The 23,509-nt window shown below is 37.3% G+C and overlaps 1 long non-coding RNA gene across 8 annotated transcripts in view; it reads left to right on the forward strand.

The window, feature by feature from the left end:
• The window catches only part of LOC116565197, a 155,319-nt gene that overhangs the window by 62,749 nt on the left and 69,061 nt on the right, over positions 1-23,509 (forward strand). Inside the window, exon 11 of one of the 8 annotated variants that reach the window (XR_004275314.1) lies at positions 13,168-14,491. The exons of 5 other annotated variants lie outside the window; for them this stretch is intronic. This is a non-coding gene — a long non-coding RNA (uncharacterized LOC116565197). Of the gene's footprint in view, positions 1-553; positions 788-2,361; positions 4,406-13,167; positions 14,492-23,509 lie in introns of those variants that run through there. 2 more of the 8 variants (XR_004275315.1, XR_004275316.1) reach the window with 2 other exon arrangements.

Below are 23,509 nucleotides of genomic sequence, written 5' to 3' on the forward strand. Positions count from 1 at the left end.
AATAAAGAGGGATAATATGTCCAGAAAATTAGCATAATTTTTTTCTAGATAATTTCTAATTAACTTTCTTCAATTACAAGAACCAGAAGTTTGAGACCAGCCTGAGCAACATGGTGAACCCCCCTGACACCACATCTCTACCATGTAATACAAAAATTAGCCACGTGTGGTGATGCAAACTTGCAGTCCCAGCTGCTTGGGAGGCTAAAGTGAGAGGATTACTCAAGCCCCAAAGGTTGAGGCTTCAGTGAGCTGAGATTGTACCAGTGTACTCCAGCCTGGGCAACAGAGAGAGAGAGAGAGAGAGAGAGATTTAAAAATCAAAATACAAAATCCTGGCCCCTTAGTAGAAAAATCAACTTTATTTTTAGAACTATTTTCAAGGGCTTATTGGAATGGTGCCCTAGGGCTGAAAACCCTTCCCTTCTGGGTCATAATTCTCCAACATGGGTGTCAGTTATTCAAGGGCTAGGCATAACAGAGAGTCTTCAAGAAAGTTGGTGACTGATAAATGTTGCCTGATTTAATGAAAACTTCATTCCTTCCTTCTCAGCAATTCTCCTGGAATTCTCAGCTTGGTCAAACACCCACTTTTCCAGATGTCCCTAGTTAGTCCAGATCCTTGTGACCACAGTTGTCAACCATGACATCACTGTGGTGAGAGAATTCTGACATAACTAGGAGTGCCTGGAAGAGGCAGAGGTTGATAGACTGTAACTTCCAGAAACCATACTGCCAACTTCTGTGTCTTCTAGTTAAATAATTTGAAATAAATTTTTGACAATGAGATGATGGCTTCAGTATTCTATTTGTATTATCATGAAGAAGCACACCAAAGTATCTCGTGCAAAAATATAATAATAGGATAATCTTTGGAATTTTAAACTATTTTGTCCAATGAGTAGATTTTTTAAAAAAGATTTTTCTAGAGAAATTCAATATTTAAAAAACATTGTTCAGCACATGCTTATTGAACAATCAGCAAGATAAAATAGTCTGTTTTCCCCATAAATTATAGGTAAATATTTAAAAAATATTGCCATTGTTTTAAAAGTATTTGTTGATGACCTGTGTTCTTAGGAAGATATGTGCTTAGCATATGAGTGTTCATGAATTTTAGTATCATTATTATTATTACTATTATTACTGGTATTCACATCTTTAATACCCTTCATTCCTCATGCTTCCACTTCTCACCATCATCCTTTTTGGTCTGATTGCAATCTTCCACGGCTTGCTCAAAGCCTGTCTTTTGGACTCATGCTGCTCCCTATGCCTCCAAGTCCAGCAAGGGTTTTCTATTGAAATTTGCTGCCAGAAACCAAGCCTTAAATCTACATCATCACTTCCTCTAACCAGTAGCTAAATGGGATCAGCAAAACTAACCCAACAGCCACTCTGCACACACTTTAACTTCTACTGAAGTTATGGCAGCTGTGTCTCCAGCATTGTATCTAAGAGAGTCATGGGAGGAAGATGAAGAAAATGTGGGAAGAGTGAAGTAGGTAGAAAGTTGATACAGTTATGAGTGAAAGCAGAGTAAAAGTGGGTGAATGAATAAGAGAAGAAATCTGTTCCCTACTGAGGCTAAGGTCAGTGGTGCAGAAAAATATGCGGAAAGGTATAAGGGCCTAGTGAAGTAAACATGTGTACAGTCTCTTTTCTCCTAAGACTCTTTCAGTTTTCCTTTGATTAAATGTTTTTCTTTTTGAAAATGACATCTCAGAAAATTGTCTTTTTCTTTTTTTTTTTTTTTTTCTCATGACATCCTTGTTAGTTCTCTAGGATATGATACTGATATGAAAAAATCTGTAGCAAGATGTATTATGAGACTAAGGAAACCCAGTGGGTTATATATTTTCTTTTGACTATTAACTGTGGTGGCTGCACTCTGTGATGAAAATAGATAATATTGTGGATAACACAGGATAACGACAATATTTAAATTATTGCCTTTTTTTTTGAGATGGAGTCTCGCTCTTGTGACCCAGGCTGGAATGCAGTGACGCTATCTGGGCTCACTGCAACCTCCACCTCCCAGGTTCAAGCAATTCTTCTGCCTCAGTCTCCCGAGTTGCTGGGATTACAGGTGCGTACCACCATGCCTGGCTAATTTTTGTATTTTTAATAGAGACAAGGTTTCACCAACCATGTTGGCCATGCTGGTTCTGAACTCCTGACCTTGTGATCTACCCACCTCAGCTTTCCAAAGTGCTGGGATTGCAGATGTGAGCCACTGCACCCAGGCCTGTTTTGAAAAATGTTGTTGATGTCCTAGGTTTCTATGGAGATATGCACTTAGCATATGAGTGTTGATGAGGTAAAGCATATTTGTTCTCAGTGCCTATATTCGCTTTCCAGTGCTGCCTTAACAAACTACTACAGACTGGATGGGTTAAACAATGGCAGTTTATTGTTTCAGAGGTCCAGATCCGGGATGTCTCAGACAAAGGTTTCGACAAGGTTGGTTCCTGCTGAAGGTTATGGAGAATCTTTCATGCCTCTCTCCTAGCTTCTGGTGGTTTGCCTGCAATCTTTAGCTTATGGAAGCATAACCCGTGTCCGCCTTCATCTTCATATGGCATCCTCCCTGCATGTATGTCTGTGTCCAAATTTCCACTTTTTGTAAGAACACTGGGCATACTGGATGAGAGGCCTACTCTCCTCCATTGTTATTTCGTCTTAAGCAGTTATATCTGCAATCACACTATTTCCAAATATGGTCACATTGTGAGGTACTGGGAGTTAGGACTTCAACCTATGAATTTTAAGGGGACACCATTCCATCCATAACGGTGCCAGTTTGGTAAAATTTCATTTAATTTACTGTTCTTGGAAACCTATCATTTAGGTTGTGTGTTCCTTCTTAAATAGGACTTCTTAATGAATGAAGCCCATTAACTTGAAAACTTTTAATTAACAAAGTACAACTTCTAAGCTACCTACATAGAAACTTTCACATGTATCTCATATGGAAAAACCTACCTATATGAAATGAGAGAAGGTCATCCAAGTAATTTTGTAATGAGTGAGGAGAGCACAGTTGAACACAGGAGTCCAAGTTGTTCCTCCTATAGGTCAGTCCTAAAATTCAGAACTCGTCTTTCAATGTCAGTGTCAGGTCCAAGTTGCCTGAAGGAATCCTAATGCCTTTTTGTTCTTGTTTTTCCAAGATAATTACTATCTGGGCTAATGGTCTGTTTTTGATAGACTGTTTCTATCTTGACTGGATACATTCTTTCTAAGTCTTTCTTCACCCTCTTATCCTATTGGTTAAAGTAAATTCTTTGTGAAGCTTGTCTCTAATCTCTAGATATGGGGTCTGGTAATAGGTAATCTACTCATTCTTTTCTGTACACTTCATCTTTAAGGAGCAGGTTCGGCTGGGTAGAGGTCATTTCATTTCTGTTTTATCTCTAGAATACATTCACCCACCCTATGAAAACATTTAGTTCTAACCAAATGTACTACACACCTATCACAGTCTCCCTACCCCCGACACGTGTATACACACACATGTGCAAACACACAAACTCTTCCTGTGTTGTGGGAAACTTTTAGGGGCAGCTACACATGGAATCTTCATTAAAACGCCCTGAGGAGTTTGAGGCTGTTGTATCATACTTGAAAATGAAGAGTATCTTATTTTTAACATTGAACTGTTAATGCATGCAGGGAATTGGGAAGAAATGTGAGTCTGACTAAAAGATTATTAAAGAAAAAGCCATAGGATTAACTAGAGTGAAAACAGCAAGAGAGTTATGAAAGTAATTTTATTTGGAGTTTTTGAATAGCTAAATTTTCCAATTTGTTTTCTGGATTCTGGTAGGAAAATATACAAGCTGTTTCTCCTCCCTGAGAAAAAGCTGATATCAGAAATAAGTAAAAATTGTAGATATATCTTTTTCCATTTACTAAAATTCTTATGGAAAAATGGCTTCCAATTGTCCAAGGAGGGATTTTGAATAATATGCATGTGTGCTTGCATGATTGACAGAGAATTTTTGAGTCTATTTTCTGTATAAACATGTATGTATAGAAGGGAAGTTTTAAAAAATAAGGTAAAGTGTGATTATTTTGAGCTTAGTTTTTTTCTTTCAAAATTATGAATTTAAAAGAAGTATTCATCCAAATATTTCAAGATTCCTTTCAATAAGTACGATTGAGGCACTATTCCTTTCTTATGAGACCTTGCCCCTGGTGTCTGTGACATCATAAGAGAGTGATTCAAGAGGAGTAAATGAGCAGTTACACACACACACAGGCACGCTTAAATGTTGGCATTCCTCTTTCCAAGTCTCATGTTCTTAAAGACAGAGTTAATGTTTTTGCTAAAGATAGTGGTGTTAGGCCGCACGGTGGCTCGTGCCTGTAATTTCAGCGCTTTGGAAGTCTGAGGCAGATGGATCACGAGGTTAAGAGATAGAGACCATCCTGGTCAACATGGTGAAACCCCGCCTCTACTAAAAATACAAATATTACCTAGGGGTGGTGGCGCACACCTGTAGTCTCAGCTACCTAGGGGGCTGAGGCAGGAGAATTGCTTGAATCCGAGAGGCAGAGGTTGCAGTGAGCCAAGATCACACCACCGCATTCCAGCCTAGGCAACAGAGTAGCGAGACTCCGTCTCAAGAGAAAAAAAAGTTAGTGGTGTTCACTGAACATTACATTGCTGTCCATATTTCTCAATCTCCTTGCAATTATGCAGGACCTCGTGATTAGTTTTGGTCAATGGTTGTGGGTGGAAATGATGTGTGATGTTTGCTATTTTAACATAACAGCCTACCCAGCTAATACAAAGGTTTTACACAGCACGTACCACACTACACTTTAATTGTTCATATATCCACAATTTTATCTTCCTAGTGTAAAAAAGATCTAAAAGGTGTAGTCTGACAGTCATAGACTCTCTCAGTCTTGGGTCATCTTTGTAGCTAGGGAAGAGGTGGAGACTGGCACATCTTTCTAGCTGGGAGGTCTACAATTTTTCAAAAGAGACAAATTAGAGCAACTGGCCTATTGTGAGAGGACAAGGTGGCCACTTGAATAGAATTTCAGGGTGCTAACCGATGCCTTTTTCACTTAGGGCACACCCAGGACTACATAGAACATTATCTTACCTCATTTTAAACATAATTTCAAACTTTCAGTTCATGTGTTTAACTTTTAAATGTTAAAGCATTTGAATCTTTCTGCTACATTTTAAAGATTCAACACTGATGGCTATTGCATTATCTCAAAAGAAAATGCACCTTAAAATCAATTAGGCTTGTTCCATTTGGATATGCAACACGTGATAATAAAACATTTGAATATTCCCTTCAAAAATTAGTGTTTGACAATAATCTGACCTACTAAAATTATCTTCCAAGAAAGCAATCATTCAAAGATGCAGTATAAGAACAAGAAACTGGCCCTACTTCCTATATCACCTTCCTCTCTGTGCAGTCATGTTTCCAAGATTGCAGCTTCTATGACACTGAGTCATTAGGAATATAATCAGTCATTTTCACTGCTGTAAATAGTGCATTGTACAGTCCTCACGAGCGTTCTGCTCCACCATCTGAGGTCCCAGTTGGAATCAAAGGAGGAAAAGAGGATCTGCTACTTGAAAGTATCCATTGATATATTGTTAAAAGTTTTTTGTTTCAATAGTTTTGTTCAAGACAAACCAACTGGAAGTCATTTCTTTTTAACTGTTAAACAGAACTTTCTCTTTTGGCATTCTGTAACACTTGCATTTTGCATCTCCAGCTTAGTTAATTGTACCAAGTGTTTCTAATATTTCAGAAAACTCCAAGTGCAAATCAGTAATATAGGAACATAGAAGGCATTTAATACCATTAATCCTTCCCCACAATTTAAAAGATTAAATTTAAATTAAAATTTAAATATAGGATTAAATAGGATTAAAGTCTAGGGCTGTCTGCTTCAGAACCAAAGGTATAATTCTGTGTATCCCTTGGGTACTGCAGCTGAAGAAATGCGAAAACATTGTGTTTTCTTAACAAAAAGAGCTATTGAGAGGGGAAACCTGTTGGTTCCCTGCATCCTAAAGGCTGACTACGTTTATTTCTTTTTATATACAGATGTTCCTAATTTGAAATATCAAGACTCATAGAGTTGAGCTGACAAATTTAAAACTGTCTGCAATTTTGGATTTACAAGCACTGTGCTAGGCACTAGACAGTAGTGAAGAAAACCGGACAAGAGTTGTATCACCATGGTGCTTGGAATACTGATGGAGACACAGATTATACAAATAATGCAAAATTATATTTGTGATAAGGACAGTAAATGAATGGTATTTGCAACTATAACATCATTTAGTCAAGGGATGTGATATAACTTGCAGACCAGGCAAATTTTCTTTGTGTGAATGATGATAGAGATGAAACCTGAAGGTTTACTTTTAGCAAATGAAGTGGGAGAGGAAGAGTGTTCCAGGCAGAGACAACAGTATGTGTTAAGGACTTGTGTTCAGATGATACTCAGACATTGTATTTTTAAGCTCTTCAAGTTTGATTTGAGTACTTTTCCATTATCTCCCATGTCTTTGCGTGCTCAAAGCTTCTTGAATATATGACATAGAGTTATACTAACTGATTTGATGTTCTTAGTCTACTAAATCTGTATTATTGCCAGGTCTGTTTCTATTGATTGATTTTTCTCTTCATTATGGGCTCTATATTCCTGCTTCTTTATAACTATGGTAAATTTTAATTATATGCTAGAAAATGTGAATTTTACCTTTTTGGGAACTGGATTTTTATTTGTATACATATTCTTGAATTTCGTCCTAGGATGCTGTTAAATTACTTAGAAACAGTTTGCTTCTTTTTGTTGTTGTTATTCTTAAGGCTTGTTAAGTGGGACCAGAGCAGCCTTTAGTAGCCAATTTTGCCCATTTAGTAAGGTAGTAATGTTTTTAGTATTCTATCCAATGCTTCTTGAATTAAGAGGCCTTCCATTCTCACTGGTGGGCACACAAACTATTCCCAGCTCTGGGTGAGCCCTAGGGGTTGTCTCCTCTGCTCCTTGGGTGTTTCTTTTTCCAGCCTTCGATAATTTGCTCACATGCATATCCTTATCAATATTTGGCTGAATACTCAAAGGGAACCCTCTGCAGATCTCTGGGCTTTCATTCTCTGTAATTTTCTCCTCTGTAGTACTCTGCCCTCTCCAACTAAATAACAAACAGACAGGGAGACTATAAAAGAAAATAGTATTTATTTAGGAGTAGCATTGCAATGGGAATATGCATACCATGTAAATTATGTGTATATTCAAAGAGTTTGAGGCGATGGCAATGAGAAGTTTTTAAAGGCAAATGAGGAAGATTACCTAGGTTTTTATTATTATTATTATTATTTTAATCAATCATGCTTGGCTACTGAGATCAATAATAAGGGAAAATCAGTCCAAGGTTAAACAGGAAGTTGCTAGGCAGACATCCTTGCAGAAGCATTTACTGGACAAGGTTGTGGTGACCCTTGTGCAAGGTTGTGGTTTTTGCAATCTGTTTTGATATTTTTGTTATCAGGCAAACATGCTTGAGAACCCTCCTGTCATGGCCTTCCCCAGTTCCATTTTGTCATGGCATGACACAAATGGCTCCATTTTGATTCTGACAACTTTGACAGCACTGTGAACTCTTGCTTCCTTGGCCTCCTTGAACTCTTAGCTCCAACTCCTCAACTCAGGGAAGTCAATGGACTTCTCCAGGGTTCTTCATCTTTTTCTATTTCGTGCTGCTATAACAAAATGCAAGAGACTGGGTAATTTATAAAGAAGAAAAAATTTTCTCACAATTCTGAAAGCTGAAAAACCCAATATCAAGGCACTATCAGGTTTGATTGTCTGGTGAGGGATGCTCTCTGCTTCCAAGAGAGTGCTTTGTTGCCACATTCTCTGGAGAGAAGAACTGTCTTTACACATGCATGGTAGAAGGTGGAGGGGCAAGTGTGAAGCATCTTTTATAAGGACCATAATCCCATTCGCAAGGGAGGAGCTCTCATGCCTAATTTCCTGTTGAAAGCTCCATCTTTTAATACTCTCACATTGGCCAGTAAAGTGTTATTACCTATATTCTGGAAAGCACACATTCAAACTATTACACCCTCCCTGTACTGCAGCCTGGAAACTCTTTAGGCAGTGAGCTGATCCAACTGCAGGGCTCACCTTGTTTGCTTTCCTTGTCTCAGGAATTGCAGTCCTGTGCTACCAGTGTCTACAAGCCATTGTTTCATGTCTTGTCCACTTTTGTGGTTGTTTCCCATGGAAGGGTAAATTAAGTCTATTCCATCATGGCAGGAAGAGAAAGTTTGAATGACACTGATAAAACACCTGTATGGCTAGAATTATATGCTGCCAAATAAGACCAGAGGAGTAGACTAGCAGCAAGCAGATATTCCAATCGGAAAAACAATGCATCTTTTTCTCTTTTCCTTTTCATGAACACAATGTGTATATGCCAGCATAAGACATCTGTTTACTTGGAGCGGGGAATGTGATATAAAAGAGGCAGAGACACATCTTTATGTTGTTGTTGTTGTTATTATTATTATTATTATTATTATTGAGACAGAGTCTCATCCTGTCACCCAGGCTGGAGTGCAGTGGTGGAATCTCAGCTCACTGCAACCTCCACCTTCCAAGTTCAAGCAATTCTCCTGCCTCAGCCTCCCAAGTAGCTGGGACTATAGGCACCCACCAGCATGCCTGGCTAAGTTTTGTATTTTTAGTAGAAGTGGGCTTTTACCATGTTGCCCAGGTTGGTCTTGAACTCCTGACCTCAGGTGATCCACCTGCCTTGGCCTCCCAAAGTGTTGGGATTACAGGCGTGAGCCACCACGCTTGGCCTGGTATTTTGATATTGAGGATACAAGGTGAACTGGGAGACCTGGAGAGCCTAGCATGAAGCAAAGAGGGCATAATGCCTGGGGATTTGGTGAAATCAAGGCTAGCAGAAAAGAAGGATGATGAGATCAGTAGCACCTTATGATCACTACTGGGAGGGTCCCAGAACAACCACTCATGCACAGGCCAGCCAGGACCCACGAAACCCTGTGGGGTTTCAAAGAGTTATTTCTCTGTCCTCCAGCAGCATGAGATCATGTGTTATCTCCATTTCTCTCATAAATTTCATTGTCATCTAGGAGGAAGGGTAAGAGAGAGGACAGAACTCTGATTTGGCATTTTCCTGACTCATTTAAATAGCCCAAGTTACTTAGAGACTGCTTAAATGGGCATGCACCAAAATTTCTCCATCTTTTGACTTACCAGATTCTTTTCCTTCTAATACCTCTCAGGATGTGGTATTTTAAGTAAGACCAGATCAGTTAATAGAAAATAAAAGAGCTTTTTTTTTTTGTTTTGTTTTTGTTTTTTTACACATCTGAATGGTTGTATGAGTAAATCTGCAGTCTCACCATAAAGTTAAGAATTTCTATTTTAATAATGGAGTGTCAGTTATGTTTTTAAGTATAGGTAGTTTGGTGTGAAAGACAGGATCATATTGATGTTTTCAAAACCACAAAGTTAATTTCAAAAATTCACTCAGCCAAAGTAAGTGAACAATGAAAGCTTAGAGATCTCTCAGAGACTGCTATAGTACCAAATGCAAAAACTGATTGAAAATGCTCATATTTTAAGAAAATACTTTATCATAATCCTTCGTGTATTTATATCTGTAGAGTTTACTACTATCCCAAGGCACCTAGATGACATGCTACTAATATAATAAAGTTAGAAGAAAGACAAATCTCATTTTTATAAATGTGAACCCATTTTGAATTCAAACCACTTTTTTTTTTTAATTCCTCATCTCTTTTCGGTGGGAGAACCACCTAGTCCAAGAAAAAAAAATTACAATGGTTATTTTTACCACATGCATCAAAGTGCATTGCCTAAAGCCATGTACTCTTCAAGGAAGTGAAAATCCATAAAAATAATTCTATATTAAGATATATATATATAAATAATTCTATATTCTATATAATTCTATTTTTTCTTAGGCTGGAGGCTCCATCTTTACCTTGGGCATTCCCAAGTGTCCAATCCTATTGTTAACAACTGTCACAATTTATGAAGTTCTTTGAGTGTACCTTATCTGGATGGCGGGTAAATCAGAATAATAAGGAGATTTGGCCCTTGAATTAATTAGTAGCTGCTGGATTTGACTAATCTCGTCTAGTCCCTACTTTAGCTGGTACTATCTTGTAAATCTTACTTTTGGAAAAGGCTGACACAAAATTTTCTAGTAATTTTGCTTCTTGTTACCAGTTGTATTAGTCTTTTCTCATGCTGCTAGTAGAGACATACCTGAGAGTGGGTAATTTATAGAGGAAAGAGGTTTAATTGACTCGTAGTTCAGCGTGGCCTGGCAGGCCTCAGGAAACTGACAATAATGGCAGAAGGGGAAGAAGACACATCCTTCTTCACATGGCAGCAAGGAGACCTGCCAAGCAAAGTGGGAAAGCCTCATTTAAAACAATCAGAACTCATGAGAACTCGCTCACTATCATGAGAACAGCATGAGGGTAACTGCCCCCATGATTCAATTACCTCTCACTAGGACCCTCCCATGACACGTGGGGATTATGGGAACTACAATTCAAGATGAGATTTGAGGGAGGACACAGCCAAATCATATCACCAACAATCCCTTTTGTCATGTACCTAATGCAGGAAGAAAATTGAGATTTTACATTCTGAAGTGCTATTCTATGTTTAAAAATCAAAACTTTATTTCTACTTGACTATCCCCTTCCATATTTTAATTTAAGTGGATTTATATCCAGTAGATTTCTTTGTTTTATTTTTATTACACAGGTAATATATGAATATATGATTGCTAGGAAATAATTGGAAGATTTAGATAAGTAAAATAGAATTTAAAAGTCACTTAAAAAAACAACAGCCTGGAGGTAATCACTGTTATCTTCATCTTATTGTATATTCTTCAGATTTCGTATTATTGTCATTCATAAACATAAAAAGACATCATGCTTGTTTTATTTATCAATATATTATAAACCTATTTCTTTGCCAGTAAATATTATTTTAAAACGTTATTTTAAAAGGATGTTTCATTACATGAATATGTCATACTTTACTTAATAAAGCCCTCATTTTTGGATATTCAAGTTCTTTCAATTTTTAAAAAATATTTCAAGCATAGCTACACGCTTTTACAAACACAGTTGCAAAAACAGGTAAATGTTTGCATATATTATGAACTGCTTCCTTCAAATTAATTGGGAACTGTGTAATGAATTCAGATGTCTTAAAATTGACCCCTGCTGCCATTTTCCTAATTATGGAAAAAGGTAACATATATAAGTTACTTTTCCACCCTCATCATAGAAAAATGCCACATAACAGTGCTACAGTGAGGCATCTAGGGAGTCAATTATTCATCTTCAAACTCCCAGTAGGGCTAATTAGGTTTGCATAACCTGTTTCACCATGTGGCTTCGTACACAAGGTATGGACTGCTAATGACCAAATGACTTATTAAAACATAATGTACTCAAACCAGTTAAAAACAATAATAACAAAGCTCCACTTGTATAATTCTACTGGGAAAATAAACTACAATTTATAGGACATCTGACAGGAAAAATAACAGCTTTTATTCCTGTAAATTAGCTGTGAATTATGATTCCATTTTTGACTAGATCCTGACTTGAGCATGCAGGAATTATCCAGTAATCAGTTTGCTCATAGAGTCCTAATGGTAAAACACAAGGCAGATGAGCTAATGACTGAATTGTGGAAAGGATCCCAGGGAGACCAGGGCTGCACAGTTTCTGTTTCTTCATTCCCTTTTCTATGTTAAGAAAAGGAGAGACAGAGAGAGAGAGAATGAAGGAGAAAAGCCAGAGACAGAAAGAGAGAGAGAGGCACTGATTGGCTTGGCCAGGGAAGTACTCAAGCAGGTAAGTTTTGGTTATTTCATCTTTTAGATCCCTGCGTCTCTGACTCTTAGAGGATCAGTTGAAGCAAACAATTTAGAAAGTAAACCCACTAAGCAATAAGCTTTAGGCAATGCATTTGGAGCCCATCAGAGAGTATAACTATTTTGGTGGTAATTATAAGTGCACAGTGGAAAACTAAAACTCACATGTCCAGACCTGTCTCTGATTACAAGTCTGAAAGATAGAGAAAATGAGCAGTATAATTTAAAGGCAGCTGGCAAGTGCAGTTTTATTTCCAGATTACGTTGCCAGAAATCTTCTCTGGTTTAAAAACAGAGTCATAATTTTTAAAACAAATCAAAATATTAACACTTCTAACTTCCATTTATTTATTTAAAAGATATATTATGAATATTATATATATGTGTATTTCAGGTAAACCAATGTGTAATATAGAGGGAATTAATAATATAAAACGTACCAAAGGGTATAGAAAATAATAAAGTGACTACTCATGGCTAGACAAAGACTGCCAAGGCTGTTTGTGTTTCCTCGCCAATTAATTATGACATATGCAAACATTGCTCAATATTATGTAACAATTCTGTATATTCTTTAACTTTACATAAGTACATTTTTTCCTGTATGTATTTTTCTTTAATTTGACATTATATTTGTAAGAATCAACCATATTAATACCTGTAGTACTAGGTCATTTGTTATAACGTCTATTTTGCTTTACATTAATATAACTATATATAGCTATTTTGGCTTTTTAAAGTTAGTATATTTTTTCTATGTATATAGTCACAAATTGGTATATGCTTTTGCTTTTATGCATGCCTCTTGCTGTGATCTGAATGTTTGTGTCCCACCAAAATTCAATGTTGAAACCTAATCTCCAGTGCAATAGTAAGAAGAGGTAGAGACTTTGGGAGGTGATTAGGTCATGAGGGCTCTACCCTCATGAATGGGACTAATGTCCTTATAAAAGAGGCTTGAGAAAGTCTGCCCCATTTCCATGTGAGGACATATAGAAATCACCGCCTATGAAAAATGAGCGCAAATCAGACACCAAATCTCCTGGGAGCTTGATCTTGAACTTCCCAGTCTCCACAATAGTGAGCAACAAATTACTATTTTTTTTTTTTCTCTCCAGAATAAACTAACTTTGATATTACCAGAGACAGAGTGAATTTGAGTTTCAATTTTATATAATCTACCAATGACTCTTCTCTTTTTAAAGGCCTGGCAGCTCTCTGGGCCTGGAAGAAGACCACGACGCTCTAAGTGCTTTAGAGGAATGGGTTTGCCAAAATAAATATGAGAGGCCCAGGGAGGAGGCTGGGCCAATGCTGAAGGTAAAGATCCAGTTCACAGTTCCAGCTAAACTTGACCTTACCCATAGTTTTAATAAAATAAAGTAACAACTATTTCTCCTAAGTAAGAAGCAAATATACTGTTGGCCTAGAGAATAGTAGGCTATTTTTCCTTTTGAATTCAGGTTTCCTTTTCTTTTTTTCTTTTTTGCTTTATCTTTCTTACCTCGAAGTAGCACCAGAACAGATGCATTCAGTTTTCTGTTCATGCATTCTCCAGGGAGAGTCGGGGGGAAATTTTTACTTTTGTAGTGGCTGGAAAGTATATGTTTTTTTTTAATAACAAGGAAAAGTTGTCTATTGACACTTCAAAAGTAGAGTCTGGTTTCCTGCTGGGGACCAGCATAGCAGCTGCTATGAGATCAAAGTTTCAATAGACCTCTTGCTCAGAAAAAATTAGAAAATGAAATCCCCTGGAACTAGATCTTTATTCCTTTATGTAGTTTAGTTTATGATTTCAATGGAGTCTTCAATCAGAACTGTAATGAAGGTTTATCTTCCTCAAAATGAGATAAACTGGCCAAAATCATCCCCTACTTGCATAAACATACAATTTCCAATAACAGTCACTGATTAGTAGTGTTTCTTTATTTTGTATCTAACACCTGCTCTATGTGTTCCCTCTTCCTAGGGTGTTATTTTGGGACTGAGTACAGATATGAGAGATGTGTGCTAAAAGGTCATCAGTTTAGAACCAGCCCTAGATCCCCTGGGATCCTGCCCAGCTGAATCTTCCTCCTTGTAACAAAAGCTTTGGGAATTCATGAGAGATTTAAAGAAAGGAAGAGACACTTGGGAAAGAATTCAAATGGCACTGGGAAAATGCTGAGGATATAGGGGCAGGGACTGTGGTTGGAGTAGAGAGGAACAGGAGATGTGGAGATATTTACGGCAATGAGTTGCCACTCAATTCATATTGGATACTAAAATGAGGTGTGTCTTCCCTCTGAGCAACCTAAATGGAAGGAAGCCTCCTTCACCTTTTATCTGCAGTGAGTAGGTACTCCACAGAACAGATGTTCAGTCAAATCTGAACTGAAAGAAACATTTTCAACTCACATGTCAGAAGATCACAGAATAAACAGAAATTAGCAAGAGATTTTAATTTCGATTTTCTATTTGTGATAGTCACTGGTAAGAAAAAACTATAACATAAAATAACAATGTATATTCTAGTTAATCTCAAGCAGAATTTTTTTTTATTGCATTTTAGGTTTTGGGGTACATGTGAAGAACATGCAAGATTGTTGCATAGGTACACACGTGGCAGTGTGATTTGCTGCCTTCCTCCCCATCACCTACATCTGGCATCTCTCCCCTTCCTCTCTCTCCCCAACACCCCATCCCCCACCATCCCTCCCCTATTTCCCCCTAACTGACCCCAGTGTGTAGTGCTCCCCTCCCTGTGTCCATGTGTTCTCATTGTTCAACACCCGCCTATGAGTGAGAACATGCAGTGTTTGATTTTCTGCTCCTTTGTCAGTTTGCTGAGAATGATGACTTCCAGGTTCATCAATGTCCCTACAAAGGACATGAACTCATCATTTTTGATGGCTGTGTAATATTCCATGGTGTATATATGCCACATTTTCCTTGTCCAGTCTATCATCGATGGGCATTTGGGTTGGCTCCAGGTCTTTGCTATTGTAAACTGTGCTGCAATGAACATTTGTGTGCACGTGTCCTTATAGTAGAACGATTTATAATCCTTTGAATATATACCCAGTAATGGGATTGCTGGGTCAAATGGAATTTCTATTTCTAGGTCCTTGAGGAATCCCCACACTGTCTTCCACAATGGATGAACTAATTTACAGTCCCACCAACAGTGTAAAAGGGTTCCTATTTCTCCACATCCTCTCCAGCATCTGTTGTCTCCAGATTTCTTAATGATCGCCATTCTAACTGGCATGAGATGGTATCTCAGTGTAGTTTTGATTTGCATTTCTCTGATGACCAGTGATGATGAGCATTTTTTCATATGTTTGTTGGCCTCATGTATGTCTTCTTTTGTAAAGTATCTGTTCATATCCTTTGCCCACTTTTGAATGGGCTTGTTTGTTTTTTATTCTTGTAAATCTGGTTTAGTTCTTTGTAAATTCTGGATATCAGCCCTTTGTCAGATGGGTAAACTGCAAAAGTTTTTTCCCATTCTGTTGGTTGCTGATTCACTCTAATGACTGTTTCTTTTGCTGTGCAGAAGCTGTGAAGTTTGATTAGGTCCCATTTGTCTATTTTGGCTTTTGTTGCCAATGCTTTTGGTGTTTTGGTCATGAAGTCCTTGCCTACACCTATGTCCTGAATGGGTTTGCCTAGATTTTCTTCTAGGGATTTTATGATGTTAGGTCTTATGTTTAAGTCTTTAATCCATCTGGAGTTAATTTTAGTGTAAGGTGTCAGGAAGGGGTCCAGTTTCTGCTTTCTGCACATGGCTAGCCAGTTTTCCCAACACCATTTATTAAACAGGGAATATTTTCCCCATTGCTCGTTTTTGTCAGGTTTGTCAAAGATCAAATGGTTGTAGATATGTTGTGTTGCCTCTGAGGCCTCTGTTCTATTCCATTGGCCTATATCTCTGTTTTGGTACCAGTACCATGCTGTTTTGATTACTGTAGCTTTGTAGTATAGTTTGAAGTCTGGTAGTGTGATGCCCCCTGCTTTGTTCTTATTGCTTAGAATTGACTTGGCTATTCGGGCTCTCTTTTGGTTCCATATGAAGTATAAGGTGTTTTTTTCCAGTTCTGTGAAGAAGGTCATTGGTAGCTTGATGGGGATAGCATTGAATCTGTAAATCACTTTGGGCCGTATGGCCATTTTCACGATATTGATTCTTCCTAACCACGAACATGGAATGTTTCTCCATCTGTTTGTGTCCTCTCTTATTTCATTGAGCAGTGGCTTGTTATTCTCCTTGAAGAGGTCCTTTACGTTCCTTGTTAGTTGTATTCCTAGGTGTTTTATTCTCTTTGTAGCAATTGTGAATGGCAGTGCATTCTTGATTTGGCTCTCTTTAAGTCTGTTATTGGTGTGTAGGAATGCATGTGATTTTTGCACATTGATTTTTTATCCTGAGACTTTGCTGAAGTTGCTTATCAGCTTCAGGCAACTTTGGGTTGAGACGATGGGGTCTTCTAGATATACATTCATGTCATCTGCAAATAGAGACAATTTGACTTCCTCCTTTCCTATTTGAATACCCTTTATTTCTTTTTCTTGCCTGATTACTCTGGCTAGAACTTCCAGTACTTATTGAATAGGAGTGGTGAGAGAGGGCATCCTTGTCTAGTGCCAGGCTTCAAAGGGAATGTCAAGCAGAATTTTTGGGGATTGCTATTGAAAGTTCTATGTAATCATTCTTTATATCAAAAGCATATTTGCCTAGGCTTGATGGCTCATGACTATAATCCCAGCACTTTGAGAGGCCAAGGCAAGGGAGTTGCTTCAGCCCAGGAGTGGGAAACCAACCTGGACAATATGGCAAAACCTCATCTCTACTCAAAATACAAAAATTAGCTATGCATGGTTGCACATACCTGTAGTCTCAGCTATCTGGGAGTCTGAAATGGGAGGATTGCCTGAGCCCATGAGGTCCATGCTGCAGTGAGCAGTGATCTGGGTGACAGAGTAAGACCCTGCCTCTAAATAAATAAATAAAGTGTATATATATTAATTATTTATAAATAAATATATACATATACATTTACAATTAAAGATTTTTTACAAATATTTACAAATAATTAACCCATGGTCTGATGACTTATATGGAAACTTGTAAGTGATTTGTTAGCTCTAGCATTGCCATACCCCTGTTTATTTTCTTCTCTTACCTTCCATACACTGTGTTTTATTAGGATTTACTAAAGCAATGTCTTCAAAGGGGTGTTTAAGAAGGAAAGGTTGGTCAGAATTAGAAAATGCCTTCCTGGAGTGATTTCTGGGATACACCCAACTGACCCTCCGAAAAGGTCAGCTACATGTGTTTAATCATTACACTGCATCATCGGACTCCAAAGTCAGGGTGGAACTTACCTACTAAATTTCAGCCTTGCAAGCCAACAGAGTTACTTTCTGATCTCTACTATATATTACACTAGAAAATAAGTATGTAGACCTTATTGTCAAAGGGGCTATGCACACGTAAAACACAAACGAGTTTAAAATAATTTGTAATTGTTGAAGTATAAATTTGAGATAATGCTATCTGTGTTTGAAAGGCCTATGAACTAAGAATTGTTTTTATATTTTTAATGGTTAAGAAGAAATTAAAAGAATAATATTTCATGACTCATGAAAATTGTTTGAAATTCAAGCTTCAGTGTCCATAAAGTTTTACTGATCACAGCCACACTCATTCATTTATGAATTGTCTATGGCTGCTTTGTAATGGCAGGATTAATTTTGTGTTCTGCAACTTTGCTGAATTAGTTCATTAGTTCTAACAGTTTTTTGGTGAAGTCTTCTGAATTTTCTATATAAAATATGATGTTGTCAGCAAAAGAGATAATTTCACTTCTTCCTTTCCTATACAGATGCCTTTTTTTTCATGCCTAATTCTTCTGGCTCAGATTTCCAGTACTGTGTTGAACAGAGATGGTGAGAATGGTATCCTTGTCTTGTTCCTGATCTTAGAGGAAAAGCTTTCAATTTTTCACTGTTGAGTACAATATTAGCTGTAGGCTTTTTTATATACAACCTTAATTGTTTGGAGGAGCATTCCTTCTATATCAATTTTATCATAAGAGGAAGCTGAATTTTGTCAAGTGCTTTCTCTGCATCAGTTGAGAGATCAGATACTTTTTGTCCTTCATTCTGTTAGTGTGGTGAATCACATTTATTGGTTTGCATATGTTGAACCAAACTGGCATCCCAGAGATAAATCCCACTTAATCATGGTGAATGATCCTTTTAAAGTACTGTTAAATATGGTTTGCCAGTATTTTGTTGAGAAATTCTGCATCTGTTCGTCAGTGATATTGGCCTGTAGTTTTCTTTTCTTATAGTGTCTTTGTCCAGTTTTCATGCCAGAGTAATGCAGCCTCAAAAATGAGTTTGGAAGTATTCCTTCTTCTTCAATTCTCTGGAAGAGTTTGAGTAGAATTGGTATTAGTTTTTAAAAAAATATTTCACAGAATTCAGTTATGAAGCCATCTGGTTCTGGGTGTTTCTTTGATGGGTGACTTTTAAAGCCTGATTTAATACTGTGACTCATTAGTGGTCTGTTTAGATTTCCAGTTTCTTCATGATTCAGTTTGGTAGGTAATATGTTTCTAGGAATTTATCTATTTTTTTCTAGGTTGTTCAATTCATTAGCACATAATTATTCATAGTAGTCTCAAGGTTCTATTTCTGTTATCAGCTGTAGTGTCTCCTTTTTTATTCTAAATTAAACAAAAATTTAAATTTTTATTTGTTAATTTATTATACTTAAGTTCTGGGGTACATGTGCAGATCTTACAGGATTGTTACATAGGTATACACATGCCATGGTGGTTTGCTGCCTCCATCCCCTCATCACCTACATTAGGTATTTCTCCTAATGTTTCTCCTATTTCTCCTAATGTTTCTAGGAATTTATCTGTTTTTTTCTAGGTTGTTCAATTCATTAGCACATAATTATTCATAGTAGTCTCAAGGTTCTATTTCTGTTATCAGTTGTAGTGTCTCCTTTTTTTATTATAAATTAAACAAAAATTTAAATTTTTATTTATTTATTATACTTAAGTTCTGGGGTACATGTGCAGATCTTACAGAATTGTTACATAGATATATACATGCCATGGTGGTTTGCTGCCTCCATCCCCTCGTCATCTACATTAGGTATTTCTCCTAATGTTATCCCTCCCCAACCTCCCCACCCCCAGATATTGCTCCCCTAATCCCCCTTCCCCCAAAAGGCCCCAGTGTGTGAGGTTCCCCTCCCTATGTCCATGTGTTCTCATTGTTCAACACCCTCTTATGAATGAGAACATGTGATGTTTGGTTTTCTGTTCTTGTATCAGTTTGCTGAGGATGATGGTTTTATCCATGTCCCTGCAAAGGACATTAACTCATGCCTTTTTATGACTGCATAGTATTCCTTGGTGTATATGTGCCACATTTTCTTTATCGAGTCTATCACTGATGGGCGTTTGGGTTGGTTCGAAGTTTTTGATATTGTAAACAGTGCTGCAATGAACATACATGTACATGTGTCTTTATAATAGAATGAATTATAATCCTTTGGGTATATACCCAATAATGGGATTTCTGGGTCAAATGGAATTTCTATTTCTAGATCCTTGAGGAATCGCCACACTGTCTTCCACAATGATTGCATTAATTTACACTCCCACCAACAGTGTAAAAGAGTTCCTATTTCTCCACATCCTCTCCAGCATCTGTTGTCTCCAGATTTTTTAATGATCACCATTATAACTGGCATGAGATGGTATCTCAATGTGGTTTTGATTTGCATTTCTCTAATGACCAGTGATGATGAGCATTTTCTCATATGTTTGTTGGCCTCATATATGTCTTCTTTTGAAAACTGTCCATTTATATCCTTTGCCCACTTTTTGCTGGGGTTATTTTTTACTTGTAAATTTTGTTTTAGTTCTTTGTAGATTCTGGATATTAGCCCTTTGTCAGACGGGTAGATTGCAAAAACTTTTTTCCATTCTGTTGGTTGCTGGTTCACTCTAATGGTTGTTTCTTTTGCTGTGCAGAAACTCTTAAGTTGAATTAAATCCCATTGGTCTATTTTGGCTTTTGTTGCCATTGCTTTTGGTGTTAGAAGTACTTGCTTATGCCTATGTCCTGAATGGTATTGCCTATGTTTTCTTATATGGTTTTTATGGTGTTACATCTTATGTTTAAATCTTTAATCCATCTGGAGTTAATTTTTGTATAAAGTGTAAGAAAGTTTCAGCTTTCTGCACATGGTTAGCCAGTTTTCCCAACACCATTTGTTAAAAAGGGAATCTTTCCCCATTGCTTGTTTTTGTCAGGCTCGTCAAAGATCAGATGGTTGTAGATGTGTGGCATTACTTCCGAGGCCTCTGTTCTGTTTCATTGGTCTGTATCTCTGTTTTGGTACCAGTACTATGCTGTTTTGATTACTGCGGTCTTATAGTATAGTTTGACGTCAGGTATTGTGATGCCTTCAGGTTTGTTCTTTTTTCTTAAGATTGTCTTGGCTATGCAGGCTCTTTTTTGGTTCCATATGAAGTTTAAGGTTTTTTCCAGTTCTGTGAAGAAGGTCAATGGTAGCTTGATGGGGATAGCATTGAATCTATATATTACTTTGGGCAGTATGGGCATTTTCACAATATTGATTCTTCCTAACCATGAGCATGGAATATTTTTCCATCTGTTTATGTCCTCTCTTATTTCTCTGAGCAGTGATTTGTAGTTCTTCTTGAAGAGTTCCGTCACATCCTTTGTTAGTTATATTCCTAGGTATTAGATTCTCTTTGTAGCAATTGTGAATGGGAGTTCACTCATAATTTAACTCTGTTAGTCTGTTATTGGTGTATAGGAATGCTTATGGCTTTTGCACATTGATTTTTGTATCCTTAGATTTTGCTGAAGTTGCTTATCATCTTAAGGAGATTTGGGGATGAGACAATGGGATCTTCTAAATATACAATCATGTCGTCTGCAAATAGAGAAAATTTGACTTCCTCTTTTCCTAATTGAATACCTTTATTTCTTTTTCTTGCCTGATTGCTCTGGCTAGAACTTCCAATACTATGTTGAATAGGTATGGTGAAAGAGGGCACCCTTGTCTAGTGCCAGTTTTTGAAGGGAATAATTCCAGTTTTTGCCGATTCAGTATGATATTGGCTGTGGGTTTGTCATAGATAGCTTTTGTTATTTTGAGACATGTTCCATCGATACCTAGTTTATTGAGAGTTTTTAGCATAAAGGGCTGTTGAATTTTGTCGAAGGCTTTCTCTGCATCCATTGCGATAATCATGTGGTTTTTGTCTTTGCTTCTGTTTATGTGATGGATTATGTTTATTGATTTGCATATGTTACACCAGCCATGCATCCCTGAAGCCTACTTGATCGTGATGGATAATCTTTTTGATGTGCTGTTGCATTTGGCTTGCCAGTATTTTATTGAATATTTTTGCATTGATGTTTATCATGGATATTGGCCAAAAATTTTCTTTTTTCGTTGTGCCTCTGCAAGGTTTTGGTATTAGGATGATGTTGGTCTCATAAAATGAGTTATGAGTATTCCCTCTTTTTGTATTGTTTGGAATAGTTTCAGAAGGAATGGTACCAGATTCTCATTGTATGTCTGGTAGGATTTTGTTGTGAACCCGTCTGGACCTGGACTTTTTTTGGCTGGTAGACTATTAACTGCTGCCTCAACTTCAGACCTTTTTATTAGTCTCTTCAGGGATTCAACTTCTTCCTGATTTGGTCTTGGGAGGGTATACGTGTCCAGGAGTTTATCCATTTCTTGTAGATTTACTGGTTTCTGTGCATAGAGTCGTTTGTAGTAATCTCTGATGGTAGTTTGTATTTCTGCGGAATTGTTGGTGATATCCCCTTTATCATTTTTTAATTGCATCTATTTGATTCTTCTCTCTTTTCTTTTTTATTAGTCTGGCTAGCGTTCTACCTATTTTGTTGATCTTTTCAAAGAACTAGCTCCTTGATTTATTGATATTTTGAAAGGTTTTTTTGTTTATCTCCTTCAGTTCTGCTCTGATCTTAGTTATTTCTTATCTTCTGCTAGGTTTTGAATTTGTTTGATCTGCTCCTTTAATTCTTTTAACTTTGACGGTAGGGTGTTGATTTTAGATGTTTCCTCACTTCTCATGTGGGCATTTAGTGCTATAAATTTCCCTCTTGACACTGCTTTAAACATGTCCCAGAGATTCTGGTATGTTGTATCTTCATTCTCATTGGTTTTGAAGAACATCTTTATTTCTGTCTTCATTTCATTATTTTTCCAGTAGTCATTCAGGAGCAGGTTGTTCAGTTTCCACGTAGTTGTGCAGTTTTGCATGAGTTTCTTAGTCCTGACTTCTAATTTGATTGCACCATGGTCTGAAGGACTAGTTTGTTATGTTTTCCATTCTTTTCCATTTGCTGAGGATTATGTGGTCAATTTTAGAGTAAGTGCAGTGTGGTGCTGAGAAGAATATATATTCTGTGGATTTCCAGTGGAGAGTTCTGTGGAAGGTCTGCTTGGTCGAGATCTGAGTTCAAGTCCTAGATATCCTTGTTAATTTTTGTCTCATTGATCTGTCTAATATTTACATTGAAGTGTTAAAGTCTCACACTATTATTACGTGGAAGTCTAAGTCTCTTTGTGGGTCATTAGGAACTTGCTTTATGTATCTTGGTGCTCCTGTATTGGGTGCATATATAGTTAGGATAGTTAGCTCTTCTTGTTGCATTGATCCCTTTACCATTATGTAATGCCCTTCTTTGTCTCTTTTGATCTTTGTTGGTTTAAAGTTCAAAGTTCATTTTATCAGAGACTAGAATTGCAACGCTTGCTTTTTTTTTCTCTCCATTTGCTTGATAAATCTTCCTCCATCCCTTTATTTAGAGTCTTTGTGTGTCTTTGCATGTGAGATGGGTCTCCTGAATCCAGCAGTCTGATGGGTCTTGACTTTTTATCCAATTTGCCAGTCTTTGTCTTTTGATTGGGGCATTTAGCCAGTTTACATTTAAGGTTAATATTGTTATATGTGAATTTGATCCTGCCATTCTGATACTAGCTGGTTGTTTTGCCCATTAGTTCATGTAGTTTCTTCATTGTGTGGATTATCTTTACCATTTGTTACATTTTTGCAATGGCTGGTACTGGTTGTTGTTCCTTTCCATGTTTAGTGCTTCCTTCAGGAGCTCTTGTAAGGCAGGCCTAGTGGTGACAGAATCTCTCAGCAATTGCTTGTCTGTAAAGGATTTTATTTCTCCTTCACTTATGAAGTTTAGTTTGGCTGGATATGAAATTCTGGGTTGAATGTTCTTTCGTTTAACGATGTTGAATATTGACCCCCACTCTCTTCTGGCTTGTAGGGTGTCTGTGGAGAGACCTGCTGTGAGTCTGATGGGTTTCCCTTTGTGGGTATCTCGACCTTTCTCTGTGGCTGCCCTTAGCATTTTTTTCCTTCATTTCAACCCTGGTGAATTTTGATGATTATGTGCCTTGGGGTTGCTCTTCTTGAGGAATATTTTTGTGGTGTTCTCTGCATTTCCTGG

The sequence above is a fragment of the Sapajus apella genome, unplaced genomic scaffold, assembly GCF_009761245.1.
Source record: "Sapajus apella isolate SASKATOON/1434 unplaced genomic scaffold, GSC_monkey_1.0 scaffold39, whole genome shotgun sequence".
NCBI lineage: Eukaryota > Metazoa > Chordata > Mammalia > Primates > Cebidae > Sapajus > Sapajus apella.